The 7,777-nt window shown below is 41.7% G+C and overlaps 1 protein-coding gene across 1 annotated transcript in view; it reads left to right on the top strand.

Annotated features, from left to right (window-relative positions):
* Positions 1-2,352: 2,352 nt before the first annotated feature.
* Positions 2,353-7,777, top strand: part of golm1 (golgi membrane protein 1) — a gene marked incomplete in the record, with an annotated part of 30,325 nt that continues 24,900 nt past the window's right edge. Inside the window, 1 exon segment of the mRNA NM_001251876.1 lies at positions 2,353-2,542.

Raw genomic sequence — 7,777 nt, 5'->3', positions numbered from 1 at the left:
ACTTGGAAGACAACTTTCTTTCTCGCCATTACCTTTGCCAGGAAAGTGGGGGGAGATTCATGCCCTTAATGGATAATGGGTGCCCTAGGTAACCCGGACGTCCACCTCGCCCCTGCACCTGCATCATGCACCCCCCTCCCACATATTTTGGAGCGCATGTGAAGATGGAACGTGCGGGGAGGGGGGGGCGGTGATATGCGATAAGAAGCGACATGAAACAGATCGCAGACTAGGGATAGGCAAGAAAGGCTCCAGCCTGGCGCCCCCCAGTCGTTGCGCCCTAGACAGCTGCCTCTTCTGCCTGCCCCTAGTTCCGGCCCAGTCAAAGAAGATTTAGTAATTATTTAACAGCCTGACAAGTTTTTGCCTATGATGACCAGAGAGTTGCATCTTAATTAGGATATGGTACTACCTGCGATTTTTTCTCATCCCAAGGAAGAGAAAAGGTTATGACATAATCTTGTTGTAGTGAGGTGTCCAAGCATCTATCTATCTCCAGGACATTACAATTGATGAAAACATCCTGGGTATTCCTTCAGGTCCAAAAGCAGATCATAAGGCTGCCAAGGCTACCATTGGTCATTGGATAAAATCTTGCATCACAGAGGCATACAGGTTGAATACAATGCCAGTCCTTTCTGACATTAGAGCCCACATGTGGTAGCTTCTTCCTTGGCATTCCAATCACAGGTGTTTCCAGAAGAAGTGTGTAAAGCTGTGGTGTGGTCATCACTAAACACCTTCATTAAATTCTACAAATTAGACATGGAATCTGCTAATAGGGCAATTTTGGGAAGTCCGTTTTGCAGTAGGTTGTGGATCCCAAAAAATAAAATAAAGTTGTGTTTAAAGGAGAAAGAAAAGTAAAAACTAAGTAAGCTTTATCAGAAAGGTCTATGTAAATACAGCCATAAGCACTCAAAGAAACGCTGCACTGAGTTCCCTGTCAAAAGATTTGTTGTATCTGTTCTCATCTGCCAGAGACACGCAGCTCTCTGCTCTCTCCCCTCTCCTGCTCCCCCCTCTATCAAGAATGCTAAGAACTCACTACCCCCCCCTTAGGAATGTGGATCTGAGCCAATCAGCAGGAAGCTGACTCATAGTCTAACTAACTGAGCATGTTCACTTGGTCTGGGTCTCGGTGCAGGAGCGAGGCATTATGGAAACTTTCTTTACACAGCTCAGCATTTTTTCTTCCTGGTTGGCTTCTGATCATCTGAATGGGAGAAATATGGGGAGACTTAAGGGCACTATTGAGAGAACTGAAGGTATGCCTGCAGCTTGAGATTAACTCTTTATTAGCCTTTCCTTCTCCTTTAAGCATCCCACCCAGTGTTCATTTTTACTGCTTGGTAAGGTCACATTGGTACTTGCTGCCATGTGAAGGACCAGGAAATCAGAAAATACTATCATACTTTTTCTGGACTGCAGTGGGCAACTTTCCCTGGCCTTAGGGAAGAGCTAAAAAAGGGGACCAGGCTATGATGGGGTTACCAATGTATTAATTGGTGTCATATCCTGTTCTTCACATGAGGAGGGGGTTAACCCGGGTCGGACTGGGCCGCTGAGACACCAGGAAAAATCACCTGCAGGGCCCCTGGGGTGGGAGCCCCGGTGGGCCCTGCACCCCCCCCCCCCCCCCCCCGTCCCACCCTGGGGTAACCCACTGCCATGTTACAGTCCAGGAAAGGAAAATCTCGGTACATACGACAGGATTTTCCCATTTCACTTTCCCAAGACAGTGGATTTTGGCAAAATGTCTTAGTTTTGCAAAATTTTCCACACTTGCTAATTTTAAGTAAAACAACATTTTCCCACTGAAAACAGCAACTTTCTCCTTTACCAATTGATACAAATTATACCAAATACCAGCACATTTCAGCCTCTGACCTCTCCTCTCTAACCTTTTGTGTCACCTCACTAAGTTCTATTGCAAGAAGCTCACTTGCTACTTTTGATCGTTCCGGTTTGTAAAGCAGCATGGCTGGGTATGGGGACAGGCAGGAGTTAATAGAAGCCCAAGAAACAGTAAACTCCAGAGATGAAAGCAGCATGGCTGGGTATGGGGACAGGCAGGAGTTAATAGAAGCCCAAGAAACAGTAAACTCCAGAGATGAAAGCAGCATGGCTGGGTATGGGGACAGGCAGGAGTTAATAGAAGCCCAAGAAACAGTAAACTCCAGAGATGAAAGCAGCATGGCTGGGTATGGGGACAGGCAGGAGTTAATAGAAGCCCAAGAAACAGTAAACTCCAGAGATGAAAGCAGCATGCCTCTGCGCTAAGGGGAGGGGGTAACAGAACCAGGAACACACCTACCGCTCTCCATCCCATCCCTCCCCCTTTGGGAAGGTGACTGATGTTGCCCGGCAACGGCTTAAAGTGAAAAGCCCAGTACAGAGTTCCTGGAGTCCAGTACGTGCGGGAGAGAAGGGGTGTGTGCTAGTTAAGCATGAGGTGTTGGGCATAGGGAAACGAGCTGGCAGCTAGCTAAAGGTAAACTGCACCTAGACGGGAACAAGCTGTGCGGCCTTAAAGCCCAAGGTGAGTGTGTTTTTTGTATCCCGGAATAGAATGTTCGCTCATACTGTAGTATATTCCTTGTCCCGTTGCCGGCTATGGAAATGTGCGCACTGTACTTATATCCCGGATAAAGCGCTACTGTCAGCGCTCCAGCAGCGTCTCCTTGCGGCCCACACGAACCTGGAGGAGCTGTTAGCTGCTGTAATGTGACGTGTGCTGCCTCTCACTCTCCCTGCCCTGTTGTCAGGCTACAAGTTCCAATAATTCCCGGAAACCTTCCTCTCATAGGCTTGTCACTTTCCACAGACTTGCCTTTTACTTACCTTTCTTTCTTTCTTTCTTTCTTTCTTTCTTTCTTTCTTTCTTTCTTTCTTTCTTTCTTTCTTTTTCTTTCTTCTTTCTTTCTTTCTTGTATTGCATCAAACTTGTATCTTGAAAGTATCATAGCAGGGGATTTTGTATCCATGTCCTTAAGAAAAACATAACAAAAACTGTTTTCATAAACCAACAGCATGATCTAATCCTATTCCAACCCCTATTTCCCCCCATGAACTGTAAGGGCAGTTGGACACGGAGCGATTAGTCGCCCATGATAAATCTTCATTACCGCGGGCAACTAATCTCCTAGAAATGCTATTCCACTGGCAAGAATGTAAATCTTGTTTCCTTGCGAGGCAACTTCGTATTATGTATTATGGCAACTTCGCGTGACTTTGAGAATGTATGTCATCCCACTGGGAGATTAGTCGCCCGCAATAGCCAGGATTTAGTGCGGTTGACTAACCTACCTGTATGCCACTGCCCTAAGGGTGAAGACACATGGAGCTACTACTAGCAGCTACTTGTCGTGGCCACTAAAATAGACAATGCTGAGGGCAGTGGCACACGGATAGATTAGTCACCCGCGATAAATCTTCGCTACCATGGGCAACAAATGTCCCCGAATGCAATCTCACCAGCAAGAATATAAATCGCCACTGGGATGGCATATGCGCTGCTTCAGTTGCCCCTGAAGGAAACTTTGGGCGACTTCAGGAAACCAAAGCGATGCGTATGCCATCCCAGCAGCGACTTACATTCTTGCTGGTGGGATGGCATTTCTGGGAGATTAGTCGCCCGCAGTAGCAAAGATTTATTGCGAGCGACTAATTTCCCTATGTGCCACAGCCCTAAAGAATAAGGAAAACAATTCACATTATTTTCATCTTGAAGACAGTAATCTGTCATAAGATCCTTCTGTGAATCAGATTACAACTTGTGAATGACCAGGAAAATTGCTGTAGAATAAGTTGGCACCATGCAAATTGAGGAGAGTATAATAATTAAAGCAAGTTATCTAACAGAATCTCCACTCTTGAGAATTGGCTTGTGTGGGAAAGGCATATTATCCTGTGTTCTACTTCCTTGTTAGATGCCCATTGTCTTGATAAGGAAAGACCAGTTAAACAGCATCCTTTTTAATGTCACCAAACTACATTCCTAACACAAAATACGTACATGTGCGTGTGGGCTCAGAGTTTGCAAAGCAGCTTGTCTCTAGGGCCTAGGCTGTATATTTTATAGTTTAAAAAACTTTACACCTTCAGAATTTTTATACATAAATATATGTGTTAAACGTGTTAAACTCTGTTAATGTGTTATGGCATTTTTTTGGTTTTGATATTGTTGGATTTTTAAATTTTCTGTTTTCTGTCTTTTCTGCTTTAACTTGTTTGTAGAGGTGGCAATTTTGGGCACCTGGTGTGCCATCAGCCAGGTAGTGTCTCTTTATTGAACCTGTACTAGAACAAGTATAGGAGAAAAAGACAGAACTTTGCCTATTAATTGGCTGATGTGACCTAGTTTATTTAGGTGAAGTAGGGCTTTACATATAAGCTTTTTTGAATATTTTTTATAGAGTCTGCAAAGTTGCCTCCTGCAGACAACTTTGCGTGACTTCAGAAAGCCAAAGTGATGCATAGGCCTTTCCACTGGTGATTCCTATTGTTGCCAGTGGAAAGGCATTTCTGATTACTTCGCCCACGGTAGCAGAGATCTATCGTGGCCGACTAACTCACTCTGTGGGACATTAGCCTAAAGCTGGCCATACATGAATGACCTGCCCACTCCAGACAGAGATTTTAGCTTACTGGGGCAAAACAGAGCATTCCCAACTGATATGTGGAAGCATATTTATCAAAATGTGACATAATACTTGCAAAAGTCAGTCAAAGGTAAATGTTAGCACAGTTTATTTACTAATATGAGATGTTCAAGAAATATTTACCAATAAGTGAACTTTTACTTTTGTGCTGCAATAAATATGCTCTAAAAAATCCCATACAGGTTAAAAGAGAAAGATGGAATTTCCCTGTGGCAAGTTGTATTTCACCATTTGATAAATATGTCCCTGTTCGAGGTTTGATTTGCTACTGATGGGCTAGCTTGAAAAGGTTATAGTCACCAGAGGGGTGCCAAATGTTAGGCACCCTACAATGATTATGATCTGCCCCAGCCTGGGGTACTTCTGAGTGAGCACCACATCACAATCTTCTTTTTTTTTGTTCATACATCTTAGCAGGTGCGCCTATGTAGAAAAGTGAAAAAACAAACTTTAAGCAGAAAGCCGGCCATTTCACTCTTCTGTGCATGAGCTGGCCAAGGGCAACAAAAGAATGAAGAAGTGGAAGAAGAAGATTGTGACTTGGTGATCTACGGTAGTACCCATGGCCAGTGCGGTTTTCTGCTATTAGAAGGATCAGGTGGGGTATCAGATAAACTATTATAATCCCTGGGGTTGCCTACCAGTTGGCATCTCACAGTGATTTTAACTTTCCTTGTCCTTTAAAAAATCCTGTAAGGCAAGAAACACAATGCGTATGCTGCATCAGCTGGATCTGGCACAGTCTGACAGAGATGCAAAATAAGTAATTGTGGAGCGCCTGATCACTTATTTTATTGTCTTCATTAAAAGCGTCACAAAGACTCACACCATGAACCGCAGTCCAACAGAGCATGCATGGCCAGCTTAATAAACCATTTTTAATATAACTAAGACCCAACATGATGTGTGAAAAGGCCACCAAGGCGGATGGTTCCAGAGAGGTTGGGGAGAAAGCTAATACATAATGATAGTATGAGGTGGGAATTTATGAGCACATAATTAGTAAATCTGTCTCTGAAGAGATTCTTTTAGGATAGGTATATACAAGTTGCTTTGTGGTACTCGTGCACAGATTATCTGTGAATGGTGGTATCGTAATATTGTTTATAAAACCCCCAAAATTATGGTTGCATAGAAAAATGATGAAATATTGATTGCTTTTTTTTTTTTTTTTTTTTTTTGCTACTGTTCTTCATAGTCCCAGTCTTGCTATGGACTCTTACCTTATCTGGAAGCCCATTATCAAGGAGACTCCAAATAACATGAAGGCCATCTTCCACAAATTTTTTAAAAATGTATTTAATTTTTCTCTATATTAATAGAATAGAACTTGTACTTGATCCCAACTAAGCTGCACAAATTCATTATGGATGGCAAAACAAGCCTATTGGGTTTATTTAATGCGTAAATGATTTTTAGTAGTCATAAGATATGGCGATCCAAATTATGGAAAGATCTGATCCTATCTGGATAATAGATAATATACTGTATATATTATCATTTTTCTTTTCGTTGGTTGAGCAATATTATTTGTTATACTGCAAAAACTGAAATGCTCTAAAGTTTTTTTTTTCTATTGAACGCCTTTAATTAAACATACTTAATTTTCTGCCTGTGTGCTAGACCATATCATTGAGGATTATAAGAACAACTGAGCAGCTGCACTGGTTTGGGTATAATGGGTGACTGCACTACAGAGAGCTATTGTAGCACATAGCAATTGGATACACCAGTATATTCACCAAGTATAATAGGGTATTTCATCAGTTACTTTTAAAGGGAAATGATACTACAGCAAAAGGCAAGTTGGTTCTCTCTGTGTATTTTGTTTGTGTATTGTGTAGGTTAACCATTTTCTTTACTGAACCTAAGACTTTTAAAATATACTCTTTTTTAAGAGAAAGCAAAGTTCTTGTAGAGGAAAATATTTTCTATTTTATAATAAGCTTATTCAGCAGTGGAGAATTGTGCAGCTCTCAGATGCTTGAAATAAGAGAATGTTACATTGTAGTTGGGATGGATAGATTTGCAAGGTCTAAAGAAAGGTCTTTTGGAAGTAATAATAGATGGGACCAAAAATGCATCTTCTTGGACACCATGTGGTCATAGGATTTATTCCAGAAAGGGCACTACTTGCAAGGAGTTTGTATGTTCTCCAAGTGCTCGAGTGCAGAGACAGGCCAACCCAGAGGGGTGCCAAAGTCAAGTTCCTGGCCTCATCTCCCCGAGTAACTCTCAAAACATAAAACAGAGGCGGAGAGAAGCTGACAGTATGCCTTATGTGACTTTAGCCTAAAGGCAGCTTTTATAATTGATACAATAGATACAATCCCACAGATGCTGCAGACAAATGTATCAAATAACACATCACATTGTAACATTTCAGAGGTTGTGCCTGGATTACTGAGTTGCTAACCTGAAGCAGCAGAGCAAAAGAGAAACATTAATGTTTAAACTTCAGTATGAGAAAAACAGTCAATCGTTGAAAATAGAAAGCAGTTGAAAAACGTCTTTATTTCTAAAACCATCTGAAACTAAAACCACCTGAACTGAGTAAAAAAAGAATAGAAGGTTAACAACCCCTGAAATTTCCCATTGTTTTCAAAAAGTAGCACTTTTTGCAACTTTTTTGTTTTACTGCATCCGCAGCAGTAATGGTAAAAATATTTTTAGTTTTTATTTGCATTTAAATATACTGTTGCATTGTATTAGTTAAACTTGTGTGTTTTTCCTAAGAAGCAGCAAAGGTAATAGTAGATGGGTGTTTTGATCACCACTGTCTAATGGTGGAGAAGAGTAGAGGTCAAAATGAACCTGTACTATTACCCTAATATAGTTTATGTACATGAGCTATGATTTGCCATTCCATTTTCGGGCTGAAGGAACACATTTGCTTTGCAAATAACAGATAAGCTGTTTAGCACAATGGTGCATGGCTTATTCCAAGCAATTTTTCCTACCAGCAATTCGGTTTTTGCAATCGCGATGTCATTTACAGAAGTTACTCATTTAACATAGGGGGATGTCTGATCTCTGCATTTTGTGTCTGTGAGGGTAAGAACCCACAGTGCAAATTAGTCGCCCATGATAAATCTCTGTTCCCAAAAGGCTTT

This window comes from Xenopus tropicalis, chromosome 1 (assembly GCF_000004195.4).
Source record: "Xenopus tropicalis strain Nigerian chromosome 1, UCB_Xtro_10.0, whole genome shotgun sequence".
In the NCBI taxonomy this organism is placed as follows: Eukaryota; Metazoa; Chordata; class Amphibia; order Anura; family Pipidae; genus Xenopus; species Xenopus tropicalis.
The sequence above is the reverse complement of the archived record's forward strand: the minus strand, read 5'-3'. Positions and strand labels throughout refer to the sequence as shown.